This window comes from Pristiophorus japonicus, chromosome 3, assembly GCF_044704955.1.
Source record: "Pristiophorus japonicus isolate sPriJap1 chromosome 3, sPriJap1.hap1, whole genome shotgun sequence".
Classification (NCBI taxonomy): Eukaryota; Metazoa; Chordata; class Chondrichthyes; family Pristiophoridae; genus Pristiophorus; species Pristiophorus japonicus.
In genome coordinates this window covers 26,082,677-26,097,024 of record NC_091979.1, presented here as the reverse complement: position 1 = coordinate 26,097,024, position 14,348 = coordinate 26,082,677, and the positions used below count along the sequence as shown (strand labels likewise).

The 14,348-nt window shown below is 49.4% G+C and overlaps 1 pseudogene; it reads right to left on the bottom strand.

The window, feature by feature from the left end:
* Positions 1-1,115: 1,115 nt before the first annotated feature.
* LOC139260577 (5S ribosomal RNA) lies at positions 1,116-1,232 on the bottom strand (annotated as a pseudogene).
* Positions 1,233-14,348: the final 13,116 nt, after the last annotated feature.

Below are 14,348 nucleotides of genomic sequence, written 5' to 3'. Positions count from 1 at the left end.
AACTATCATTAAGGAAGAAATAGCGGGACATCTAGATAGGAATAGTGCAATCAAGCAGACGCAGCATGGATTCATGAAGGGGAAATCATGTTTAACTATTTACTGGAATTCTTTGAGGATATAACGAGCATGGTGGATAGAGGTGTACCGATGGATGTGGTGTATTTAGATTTTCAAAAGGCATTCGATAAGGTGCCACACAAAAGGTTACTGCAGAAGATAAAGGTACGCGGAGTTAGAGGAAATGTATTAGCATGGATAGAGAATTGGCTGGCGAACAGAAAGCAGAGAGTCGGGATAAATGGGTCCTTTTCGGGTTGGAAATCGGTGCTTAGTGGTGTGCCACAGGGATCGGTGCTGGGACCACAACTGTTTACTATATACTTAGATGACCTGGAAGAGAGGACAGAGTGTAGTGTAACAAAATTTGCAGATGACACAAAGATTAGTGGGAAAGCGGACACAGAGAGGCTGCAAAGAGATTTAGATAGATTAAGCGAATGGGCTAAGGTTTGGCAGATGGAATACAATGTCGGAAAGTGTGAGGTCATCCACCTTGGGAAAAAAAACAGTAAAAGGGAATATTATTTGAATGGGAAGAAATTACAACATGCTGCGGTGCAGAGGGACCTGGGGGTCCTTGTGCATGAAACTCTTTTAGGATTTTTTTTTTTTTTTTTTTTTTTTTTTTTTTTTTTTTTTTTTTGTAATTGTCTTTATTTAAAAAAAACACTTAAATATTCATAACTTCATGCCATGCTTCATGATTCCATACAGAATCAACACATTTCAAGTTGAGCTGATCACAGGGGAGTTAAACACAAAACAAGCAACAGTTAAACTTTCTAAAAGAACTAAACAGACAGATCTAGTCAGAGAACAGACTTTCTTAATATTTAATAGATGGCGCTGCATTAGTGAAAAAGAAAATACAGGCAGCATGGTTTGAAATAAGCTATTGGAGCCTCAATCTTATCACCTGATGCAATTCAAATTTCAAATGGAAAAATGAGCAATACACAGTAGCCAACAAGTTAACTCTGATACTACCCAAATGTTTTTCAGTTTGAAAGTAATTAGAGAACATTAAAGAAGCTAACTGAAGTACAGAAGTTTAACTGGTTCTTGGTATTCCCAGGCAGTCTCCCATCCAAGTACTAACCAGGCCTGACTCTGCTTAGCTTCCGAGATCAGACGAGATCGGGCGTTTTCAGACTAGTGTGGCCGTAGATCCCCAAAAGTTAGTTTGCAGGTGCAGCAGGTAATCAGGAAGGCGAATGGAATGTTGGCCTTCATTGCGAGAGGGATGGAGTACAAAAGCAGGGAGGTCCTTCTGCAACTGTATAGGGTATTGGTGAGGCCGCACCTGGAGTACTGCGTGCAGTTTTGGTCACCTTACTTAAGGAAGGATATACTGGCTTTGGAGGGGGTACAGAGACAATTCACGAGGCTGATTCCGGAGATGAGGGGGTTACCTTATGATGATAGATTGAGTAGACTGGGTCTTTACTCATTGGAGTTCAGAAGGATGAGGGGTGATCTTATAGAAACATTTAAAATCATGAAAGGGATAGACAAGATAGAGGCAGAGAGATTGTTTCCACTGGTCAGGGAGACTAGAACTAGGGGGCACAGCCTCAAAATACGGGGGAGCCAATTTAAAACCGAGTTGCGAAGGAATTTCTTCTCCCAGAGGGTTGTGAATCTGTGGAATTCTCTTCCCAAGGAAGCAGTTGAGGCTAGCTCATTGAATGTATTCAAGTCACAGATAGATAGATTTTTAACCAATAAGGGAATTAAGGGTTACGGGGAGTGGGCGGGTAAGTGGAGTTGAGTCCACGGCCAGATCAGCCATGATCTTGTTGAATGGCGGAGCAGGCTCGAGGGGCTGGATGGCCTACTCCTGTTCCTAATTCTTATGGTCTTATGTTCTGCCTTAAATGTATTCAATGACCCAGCTCCCACAGCTCTCTGACCAGATAATTGGTCATTGACCGGTTAATCTGTTTTTTGTTACATTGATTGAGGGATAAATATTGGCCCAGACACCAGGGATAACTCCCCTGCTCTTCTTCGAAATAGTGCCATGGAATCTTTTATGTCCATCTGAGAGAGCAAACGGGGCCTCGGTTTAACGTCTCATCTGAAAGATGGCACTGTTGACAGTGCAGTGTTCCCTCAGCACTGCACTGGGAGTGTCAGCCGAGATTTTTGTGCTCAAGTCTCTGGAGTGGAACTTGAAGCCACAGCCATTTGACTCCGAGGCGACTGCCCACTGAGCCCCAGCTGACACTCTGCGTGATGTGAGAGTGCTATTCTTCCTTCTTAGGCGGTCCCTCATATCGAGGATAACTTTCTCCCACGTCAAAAAGGGATGAGTTCACAGGTGTTTCAATTAAGGACCTAATATTCCAGATCCCGAACTACATGTTGAAGGGTGGAAGATGCCTGTGCGTGGATTTTTTTAACATGTGGTGACCGTTGCACACCAGCCACCACACGGGCTCGACGGAGCTAGGTCTTGGTCCAGTGGCGAGGATTACCCAAGACGACTGGAGACCAGCTCTGCTGCACGGACCTAGTGCGCACCCTGAGGCACAGCTGACATCTAGCCAGACATCTCTGTGGCAGAGTGCATCACCATCATCATAGGCAGTCCCTCGGAATCGAGGAAGACTTGCTTCCACTCTACAAATGAGTTCTTCGGTGGCTGAACAGTCCAATACGAGAACCACAGTCCCTGTCACAGGTGGGACAGATAGTCGTTGAGGGAAGGGGTAGGTGGGACAGGTTTGCCGCACACTCCTTCCGCTGCCTGCGCTTGATTTCTGCATGCTCTCGACGATGAATCTCGAGGTGCTCAGCGCCCTCCCAGATGCACTTCCTCCACTTAGGCGAGGGACTCCCAGGTGTTGGTGGGGATGTTGCACTTTATCAGGGAGATTTTGAGGGTGCCCTTGAAACATTTCCTCTGCCCATCTTTGGCTCGCTTGCCGTGAAGGAGTTCCGAATAGAGCGCTTGCTTTGGGAGTCTTGTGTCAGGCATGCGGACAATGTGGCCCGCCCAACGGAGCTGCTCGAGTGTGGTCAGTGGTTCGATGCTGGGGATGTTGGCCTGATCGAGAACGCTGATGTTGGTGCGTCTGTCCTCCCAGGAGATTTGCAGGGTCTTGCGGAGACAACGTTTGTTATGTATTTAACGCCTTGTAACCTGTATCACACCACCACCAGAGGGCCTACCTGTTGGAGTCCCAAGGGATCCCAACATCCCTTGGGAGCACTGTATATAAGCAGGCCACCCACGAGGTACCTGTACTCTGGAGTCTAATTAAAGGAGCTAAGGTCACACTTACTCATTGCTTACGGTACTCAGTTTCATCCTTTATTATGAGCGTAACAATTGGCAACGAGGTAACAAACAACCGCGTGAAAATGCAAAGAACAGTTGGTATCCTGGAGAAGTTCTCAGAAGGGGACGATTGGAAAGTCTTCGTGGGGAGACTCGACCAATACTTTGTGGCCAACGAGCTAGAACGGGACGAGAACGCTGCAAAGCGAAGGGCGATCCTCCTCACCGTCTGTTAGGCAACAACCTATGGCCTCATGAAGAATCTTCTAGCTCCGGTAAAACCAACAACCAAATCCTATGAATAATTGTGTACGCTGGTCCGGGACACCTAAATCCTAAGGAAAGCGTTTTGATGGCAAGGTATCGGTTCTACCCGTGTCAACGGTCGGAGGGCCAGGAAGTGGTGAGATACGTCACCGACCTAAGCTGCCGGCAGGACATTGCGAATTTGATGGATTCCTTGAACAAATGCTGAGAGACTTTTTTGTGCTTGGCATTGGCAATGAGGTAATCCTTCGCAAACTATTGACTGTTGAAACACCGAATCTGAGCAAAGCCATAACGAGAGCCCAGGCAGTTATGTCCGCCAGTGATAACACCAAACAAATTTCGCAGCATAAAGAGGTTTCGGCCAGTACCGTGCACAAAGTAACGTCGGTTTCGAGCAGGAATATACATGGCAGAATGTACATGCCGGCTGCATGACCTCAGATGACCCAGAGTGCGCTATCAATCGTTAATGCGAGACAGTTAACACCTTGTTGGCGTTGTGGAGGCAATCATCGGGCCCATCAATGCCGCTTCAAGCACTATGCGTGCAACGGCTGCAGAACAATGGGACACCTCTAGCGAATGAGCAGGCGAGCTGCAAACCCTGCAAAGCCTGCAAACCACCACGTTGCAGAGGAAGATCGATCCATGGTGGATCAGGCTGAACTTGAGACTCGAACCGAGGAGGCAGAAGTGTACGGGGTACACACCTTCACCACGAAATGTCCACCAATAATGTTAAAAGTTGAACTGAACAGAATTCCAGTATCCATGGAACTAGACACTAAGCAAAAAGGCCTTCGACAGGCTGTAGTGCAACAAAGCACACAGGCCCAAGCTTAGCCCCATTCACACCAAGATAAGAACTTACACCAAAGAACTAATCTCTGTAATTGGCAGTGCAGAGGTCAAAGTCTCCTATGATGGAGCAGTGCACGAACTCCCACTATGGATCGTGCCAGGGGATTGCCCCACACTGTGAAAAATCTGCTGGAACTGGGACGACATCCGAGCGCCTTTGTCCGTCGACGACACCTCATGTGCCCAGGTTCTGTGTAGATTTCCATCGTTGTTCGAGCCCGGTATTGGAAGTTTCTCGGGGGCCAGAGTGCAGATCCATTTGGTTCCCGACCCATCCACTACAAGGCACGGCCGGTACCGTATATGATGCGAGAGAAATCGGAAATTGAGCTGGACAGGCTGCAGCGAGAAGGCATCATCGCGCCGATAGAATTCAATGGGTAGGGCAGTCCGATTGTCCCAGTACTCAAAGGTGACGGCACAGTCAGAACTTGTGGGGACTATAAAGTAACGATTAACCGTTTTTCGCTACAGGACCAGTACCAGCTACCCAAGGCAGACGACCTATTTCCGACCCTGGCTGGAGGAAATATGTTCACCAAGTTGGACCTGACCTCGGCCTACATGACGCAGGAGCTGGAGGAATCTTCAAAAGGCCTCACCTGCATCAACACGCACAAAGATCTGTTCATCTATAACAGATGCCCGTTCAGGATTCGGTCGGCCGCGGCAATTTTCCAACGGAACATGGAGAGCCTGCTAAAGTTGGTTCCTCACACCGTGGTTTTCCAGGATGACATACTGGTCACAGGTCGGGACACCATCGAACACTTGAAGAATCTGGAAGAGGTTCTAAGTCGGCTAGATCACATGGGACTCAGGTTGAAATGCTCAAAGTGTGTTTTCCTGGCGCCAGAGGTCGAGTTCTTGGGAAAAAGAATCGCAGCAGACGGCATCAGACCCACCGACGCCAATGCGAGGGTCATCAAGAACGTGCCGAGACCACAGAACATGACGGAGCTACGGTCGTTCCTGGGACTCCTCAACTATTTCGGTAATTACCTACCTGGGTCAAGCACCTTGCTCGAACCCCTACATGTGCTACTGCACAAGGGAGACGACTGGGTATGGGGGAATTCACAAGAGACTGCTTTTGAGAAAGCCAGAAATCTGTTATGTTCCAACAAACTGCTTGTTCTGTATAACCCATGTAAACGATTAGTGCTAGCTTGCGATGCGTCGTCATACGGGGTCGGGTGTGTGTTACAACAGGCTAACGAATCGGGGATTTTGCAACCGGTCGCTTATGCGTCCAGGAGTCTGTCCAAGGTCGAAAGGGCCTACAGCATGATTGAAAAAGAAGCTCTGGCATGCGTTTACGGGGTGAAAAAAATGCACCAGTATCTGTTTGGTCTCAAGTTTGAGCTTGAAACTGACCATAAGCCGCTCATATCGCTATTCTCAGAGAGCAAACACTAATGCCTCTGCCCGCATCCAAAGATGGGTGTTCACGCTGTCGGCATACATCTATGTAATCTGCCACAGACCGGGCACAGAGAACTGCGATAATGCTCTCAGTCGGCTACCATTGCCCACCACCGGGGTGGAAATGGCACAGAATGCAGACTTGCTCATGGTGAGGGATGCATTCGAAAATGAAAAGTCACCCATTACGGCCCGCCAGATCAGGACCGGGACCAGCCAGGATCCTTTACTGGCCCTGGTAAAAAACTGTGTTCTCCATGGGAGCTGGTCCAGCATCCCAGCAGAGATGCAGGAAGAGATTAAGCTGTTCCAGTGGCGCAAAGACGAAATGTCCCTGCAGGCGGACTGTCTTTTGTGGGGTAATCGCGTGGTCTTGCCCAAGAAAGGCAGAGAAACGTTCATCCATGACCTACACAGCACCCACCCAGGCATTGTAATGATGAAAGCCATAGCCAGATCCCATGTGTGGTGGTCCGGTATCGACTCAGATTTAGAGTCATGCGTGTGCCAGTGCAACACTTGCTCTCAACTGAGCAATGCACCCAGAGAGGCACCGCTAAGTTTGTGGTTGTGGCCCTCCAGACTGTGGTCTAGGATCCACATTGACTATGTGGGCCCATTTCTAGGCAAAATTTTCTTGGTTGCCATGGATGCTTATTCAAAATGGATTGAATGTGTAATAATGTCTGTAAGCACGTCCACTGCCAACATCGAAAACCTACGAGACATGTTTGCCACACACGGCCTGCCTGATGTCCTAGTCAGCGACAATGGGCCGTGTTTCACCAGTGCTGAATTCAAGGAATTCATGACCCGCAATGGGATCAAGCACGTCACATCTGCACCGTTCAAGCCCGCATCCAACGGCCAGGCAGAACGGGCAGTTCAGACCATCAAGCAAAGCTTGAAACGTGTGTCAGAAGGCTCCCCGCAGACCCGACTGTCCCTAGTTCTGCTCAGCTACCGCACCAGACCCCACTCGTTCACTGGGGTTCCCCCAGCCGAGCTGCCCATGAAAAGGGCACTCAAAACAAGGCTCTCTCTTGTCCACCCTGATCTCCATGATTACGTCGAGGGCAGGTGACATTAACAAATTATGTACCATGACCACGCAAATTTGTCGCGCGATATTGCGGTCAATGATCCTGTGTTTGTCGTCAATTATGGACATGGTCCCAAATTGCTCGCTGGCACGGTCATAGCCAAAGAAGGGAGTGGGATGTTTCAGGTCAAATTGGTCAATGGACTAAGGTGCAGAAAGCATTTGGACCAAATCAAATTGCGGTTCACTAACAGCTACGAGCAACCCGAAGTGGACACCACCAACTTCGACCTTCCAACACACACACAAGTGGCAACTGACATCACGGTTGACCACGAAGCCAAACTCACCATCCCCAGCAGCCCGGCAAGGCCGGCTGCCCAACAGCCCAGTGAAGAACCAACCAACTCACCCACACCCGCATTTGTACCGAGACGATCGGCAAAGGAGCGAAAAGCCCCAGATCGTCTCACCCTGTAAATAAGTGTACTATTGACTTTACGAGGGAGCGATGTTATGTACTTAACCCTTGGCAACCTGTATCACACCACCACCAGAGGGCCCACGTGTTGGAGTCCCAAGCGATCCCAGCATCCCTTGGGAGCACGGTATATAAGCAGGTCACCCACGAGGTACCTGCACTCTGGAGTCTAAGTAAAGGAGCTAAGGTCACACTTACTCATTGCTTAAGGTATTCAGTTTCATCCTTTATTATGAGCGTAACAGTGTTGGTGATATTTCTCCAGCGACTTGAGGTGTCTACTGTACATGGTCCATGTCTCCGAGCCAAGCAGGAGGGCGGGTATCACTACAGCCCTGTCGACCATGAGCTTGGTGGCAGGGTGCATGTAGAGGCTCGGCGCTGAAGGTCGGTTGTGAGAGCCGGGGGTAATGAAGGGCGCAGGTCTGACGAACCATTATGCCAGCTGGTTCTTCAGCAACAGCCCAATCATGGCAGGTCATGCTTTACCCGGCACTACATGAAAGAATGAGTGGAAGGGCAATGATCAACCAGCAAAGCCTGATTGGCTGCGCCTACCACGATGTCAAAATGCTGCAGAAGGTGGAAATCTGAAATAAAAACAGAAAATGCTGGAAATACTCAGCAGGTCAGGCAGCATCTGTGAAGAGAGAAAAACAGAGGGGGGGAAAAATTGCTCCTCAAAAAGTCCAGTTAGCGCCTCCGACTGAAAGGTTTTCGCCCGGGGGCAGGTGGCGGAAGCGACCCGCCCGGAATTGCCCCCCGGGCTGGTGGTAGTGGAGACAGGTTTGCGGCGCACCCCGTAACCCTCTCCCCCGGTGCCGACGCACGTGGCGATAACATCATTGCGGAGTGCGCGCCGACCCCTTTGCGCCCGGCGGTGGGGGGGAAATTGCGCCCCACTGGGAGTGAGGTTGCCGCGGGAGCGATGCCGCCGTCAGCTTCGTGGGTCCAGAGGCTTCAGCACACAATCTCAGGCTGACACTCCAGTGCCAGAAGGTTGAGGGCTCCGGTCCCACTCCGGGTACTTGAGCATAAAATCCACACCGACACTCCCCGTGCAGTGCTGAGGGAGATCCGCACTGTCGGAGGTGCCGTCTTTCAGTTGAGACGTTAAACCGAGGCCGCGTCTGCCCTCTCAGGTGGATTTAAAAGTTCCCCACGGCACTGTCGGGAAGAAGAGCAGGGGAATTCTCCCCGGTGTCCTGGCCAATAATTACCCCTCAACTAACACCACTAAAAACAGGTCATTATCGCATTGCTGTTTGTGGGAGCTTGCTGTGCACAAATTGGCTGCTGTGGTTCCTACATTACAACATTGACTGCACTTCAAAAGTACTTCATTGGGTGCAAAGTGTTTTGGGATGTCCTGAAGTTGTGAAAGGTGCTATATAAATACAAGTCATTCTTGTCCAAAGGCAAGTATCTCCAACAGTCTGAGTGTTCCACTCCATGGAAATCTTTAGTAAAAGGCGAAAAGATTTATACGATCTTATTGTTGAAAAAAGGATTGATTTTTCGTGCTTGAATATGTAGCAAGTGTGGCTTTGTGAAGTTGTAATTATTATTTTGTGAGACCGTGGCGGAGGTGCGGCGAGTGTTTTTGTGGCGGAGGAGCAGTGAGGGATCGTGGCGGAGGAGCGGCGAATGAGGGTGCGGGGCCCTGAAGAGCCGAGGGCCCAGGGTCAGCACGGGCCCAGCCCACACTGCGATACGTGTGCGCACTGGGTCCGTGCAGCAGAGCAGGTCTCCAGTCGTCTTGGTTAACCCTTGCCACTGGATAAAGGCCTAGCTCTGTCAAGTCTGTGTGGTGGCTAATGTGCAACGGTCACCATACGTTAAAAAAAATCCACGCACAGGCATCTTCCACCCTCTCAATTGGAGTTTAGGACTGGAATATCGGGTCCTTCATTGAAACATCTGTGAACCCATGTGGAAGCAAGTCATCCTCGTTCGAGGGACCGCCTATGATGATGATCTCCAACAATTCCTCATTATTCCAGCCTTGATTAAGTGGGACTTAAATACACCGCAGTAGTTGCACAGTAAACTGCATTAGCAATGAGTTGAGGAGAGGTGTGGATCTTTGGTCCGATCGTGTCACTGAATTACAACTCTCATTTGGAGACTAATCATGCTGCAGAGGGCGCCACTGCTCTATCAATCACCTTGCCCTGCTTTGGTTTTGCAGGAACATTTTCAACCAACAAGCTGCGAAAGCAGGTGTGCTTTGTCTTTTTTTAATTCATCCTGGGGATGTGGGCGTCTCTGGCAATGCCGGCATTTATTGCCCATCCCTGGTTTCCCTTGAGAAGGCGAACCTTCTTCTTGAACCGCTGCTGTCCATGTGGTGAAGGTACCCCCTTCAATACCGCCTCCAGTGCACCAGTGCAGCCTTCGGTCGCCTGAGGAAAAGAGTGTTCGAAGACCAGGCCCTCAAAACTGCCACCAAGCTCATGGTCTACAGGGCTGTAGTAATACCCGCCCTCCTGTATGGCTCAGAGACGTGGACCATGTACAGTAGACACCTCAAGTCGCTGGAGAAATACCACCAGCGATGTCTCCGCAAAATCCTGCAAATGCCCTGGGAGGTCAGACGCACCAACGTTAGCGTCCTTGACCAGGCCAACATCCCCAGCATTGAAGCACTGACCACACTCGACCAGCTCCGCTGGGCGGGCCACATTGTTCACATGCCAGGCACGAGACTCCCAAAGCAGGCGCTGTACTCTGAACTCCTTCACAGCAAACGAGCCAAAGGTGGGCAGAGGAAACGTTACAAGGACACTCTCAAAGCCTCCCTGATAAAGTTCAACATCCCCACCAACACCTGGGAGTCCCTGGCCAAAGATCGCCCTCAGTGGAGGAAGTGCATCCGGGAGGGCGCTGAGCACCTCGAGTCTCGTCGCCGAGAGCATGCAGAAATCAAGGCAGTGGAAGGAGCGTGCGGCAAACCAGACTCCCCACCCACCCTTTCCTTCAACCACTGTCTGTCCCACCTGTGACAGAGACTGTGGTTCTTATATTGGACTGTTCAGTCACCTAAGGACTCATGCTAAGAGTGGAAGCAAGTCTTCCTCGATTCCGAGGGACTGCCTATGATGATAATGATGATAATGATGAAGGTACTCCCACAGTGCTGTCATGATCGGGAACATGCTGCCTGAAAAGGGCCCGGAAGCAGATTCAATAGTAACTTTCAAAAGGGAATTGGAGAAATCCTTGCAGGGCTCTGGGGAAAGAGCGGGGGAGAATGGGACCAATTGTATAGCTCTTTCAAAAAGCGGGCGATTTACCTCCTTTGTTGTATGATTCTTTGATTCTATCATGTGGGGAGTTCCAGAATTTTGAACCCCGTGACGATGAAGGAACGATGATATATGTCCAAGACGGGATGGTGTCTGAATTAGTAGGGGGGGTGGAGGGGTAATTGAAGGTGAAGGTACTCCCAAGCATTTGCTGCTCTTGTCCTTCTAGGTTTTGGAGATGGCGGGTTTGGGAGATGCTGTTGAAGAAGCCTTGGCGAGTTACTCCAGTGCATCCTATAGATAGCTTGCCCCAAGTCCCATTCACCCACCACCCCTGTGCCCACTGACCTGCATTGGCTCCCATTCCAACAACATCTCAATTTTAAAATTCTTGTCCTTGTTTTCAAATCCTTCCATGGCCTCGTCCCTTCCCTATCTCTGTAATCTCCTACAACCCTACAGCCCTCCGAGATCTCTGCGCTCCTCCAATTCTGGCCTCTTGAGATCCAGGATTTCCGTCGCCCCCACCATCGGTGCCGTGCCTTCAGCTGCCTGGGCCCCAAGCTCTGGAATTCCCTCCCTCAACCTCTCCACCTCTCTACATCTCTTTCCTCCTTTAAGACGCTCCTTGAAACCTATCTCTTTGACCAAGCTTTTGGGCACCTGCCCTGATATCTCCTTACGTGGCTCAGTGTCAATTTCTGATTGATAAGCGCATCTCTGAATCGTTTTGGGACATTTTACTACATTAAGCAAGCTGTTGATGTTACTTAATGTGTCTTGAGGAGCGATGCAAATGGAACAAAGGCGGGTAAGTGTTGAGGAGCATGATCTAACTAAATGGCTGGGTGGCCTACGCCTGTTCCTAATCCTCCAATCCTCCTGTCTTTGCCGTGCTTCTTGACAAAAGCATGGCTTCGATAAGTGGGGTTGGATGTCCCCGTGGCAAGAGGTAGTGAGCGAACTCTACGCTGTGGCTCAGTGGGTAGCACTCTCTCGCCCTCTGAGTCAGAAGGTTGTGGGTTCAAGTCCCACTCCAGGGACTTGAGTACAAACAAATCTAGGCTTATTCTCCAGTGTAGTACTGAGGGAGAGCTGCACTGTCAGAGGTAGCGTCTGTCAGATGAGACATTTAACCAACGTCCCGTCTGCCCTCTCAAGTGGATGTAAAAGATCCCATGACGCTATTTTTATCCCCGGTGTCCTGGCCAATATTTATCCCTCAATCAGTGTAACAAAAAAAACCGATTATCTGGTCATTATCACATTGCTGATGGTGGGAGCTTGCTGTGCGCAAATTGGCTGCCGCGTTTCCCACATTACAACAGCTGTAAAGCAATTTGCGACGCCCGATGGTTGTGAAAGGCGCTATATAAATCCAAGTCTTTCTTTCTTCCAGGTCTACCAGTGTGACTTCCTCAGATGTTTAGCTCAGAGACTCTTATGCACAGTGATGGCGCGAAACTGGCCAGGCAAGATTGAAGGTTGTGGTATCCAAAAGACTCGACAAGTCCTAAAACATAATATTATCAAATGGGCAGCAAGGCGGGTGCTGTACTGTGTCAGTGAAGAGCTCTGTGTCTGTCGCGCTGAACGATCAGATACACAGGCTCGAGGAAGCAGCAGGCCCCGCTATTTTGCAGTGGCAATGTTCCTGATAACAGCAGCTTTCTATTCACATTAGATCATCTCGTTATTGCCTGAAGGACTTTTCAAAAAAAAATATACTGGCTGCTCTGATGCGCCCGTATTACGGTAAAGATTGTGCATTCACTCTGCGTTGTAATTAAATAATGAGGCCGGTTTTGTTTCTGTGTTTTGAGGCCTCAGGCTTCAGGCCTGGTTTCAAAGCAGGTGCTGCTTTGCATTGTGCTGGCACTTAAAGGGGACGCTCTGTGTTCATAGAATGCAGTCGGACAGCGCAGGAGGCCATGCGACCCGCATGCCCCTGCTAGCTATTGGACAAGCTGGAAACGTTATTTTCCTGTCCTATTTTCGCTGTCAATGTTCTCCCTTCCTCCTCGCCTGAAGGTACTGTCCTTCTGCCAGAGCCCCATTTCCTGTTTGCTAGATGCCTCATACCAACAGTCAGCCAGAAAATGAAGGGTTTGATAACGCTCCTGCGAAGCACCTTGGGACGTTTTACGACATTAAAGGCGCTATATAAATGCAAGTTGTTGTTGTTGTAAATTAAGTATTAACTAGTAAGTGTCAGTGGGTAGCACCCTCCATTCTAAGTCAGAAGGTTGTGGGTTCAAGTCCCACTCCAGGGACGTGAGCATAACAATCTCAGCTGACACTCCAGTGCAGTGATGAGGGAGTGCTGCACTGTCGGAGGTGCATCTTTTGGATGAGGCGATAAAACGAGGCCTAGTCTGCCCTCTCAGGTGGGTGTAAAAGATCCCACAGCATTATTTTGAAAAGGAGCAGGGAAGTTATTCCTGGGCCAATATTTATCCCTCAACCAACATAACAAAAACATGGTCATTATTATGTTGCTGTTTGTGGGAGCTTGTTGTGTGCAAATTGGCTGCCATGTTTCCCACATTACAACAGTGACTACACTCCAAAATTTCCTAATTGGCTGTGAAACGCTTTGCGACGTCCGGTGGTCGTGAAAGGCGCTATATAAATCCAAGTCTTCCTCTTTTCTTTACATGTCGAGTGAGCTCAGCTGATTACTTCGTAGAGAAGTAGGCCAATAGGACCATAAGACATATATTTAAACCAGTACAAAATAAAGTGTCATGTATGTACATTCTGTTTGTAGCCACCAGATGGCGTCATTGTTGGAGGCCACTGAGCAGCACGCACATGGTGCTGCTCTGGTATAAAAGGCCAGCCATTTTGAGAGTCAGGCACTTTGGGCCTAAATAAAGCAGAAGCAAGGCTGTACCTTGATTAGTTAAACAGTTCTCAGTTTGAACTTTTATTGCATACATAACATAAAGTAAAATTAAACAATTCCTTTCCTCAATGTGAAAAATATTTGGGACAATCCACCAGGTAAGGGAGGAGAGTGATCAGGAGGACACAAAGGGGCCGTAATTGATGGCCTTGCCGCCCACTGCCGCCGGCATTCCTCTGCTCGAACCGTCCAGTGCCACTTTCATTGTGGCCTGGAGCGGGCAGGAGGGGAGAGCCGCGGGGGAAGCGCCCTCCGACGTCAGCGGACGGCCGATGCGCGTAAGTAGACTCCCGCTCGCCGAGATGCCAGATTGGTGCGGGCGGGAGTCGGCGGTGGATCGCTGCGGGGAGGCTGCTCTGTCCCCAACGGTAAGCGTCAAAATCCTGTAAAACAGGTCAGCGAAGATTACTTAAATTATTTCGTTACAGGTACTTTCCTGGATGGGGTCACCTGAAGGTCGTCAGAGGCTTTTGTTTTGTTGGTGATGATTTTTATTTTTTAAGTGTTCGACCCTCCGTGGGCCCTTGGCGGCACTTGGCGGTCCTTTGGGCGGGCGGAGGGCCTGCATCAATTTCGGCCCCAAAGACTTTGAATGTTGGCTGGAAAGTTTCAGGGAGCCTAAAATTACACGTTGGGATGCTTATGCATATGGGTTTGAAATTCCTCTTTCTGTGCTATGTGCTTCTTTACCCATTTATTATAAACAGGCTCGACGGGCTGAATGGTCTCCTTCTGTGCTATATTCTCCCACATTCTACCCTACA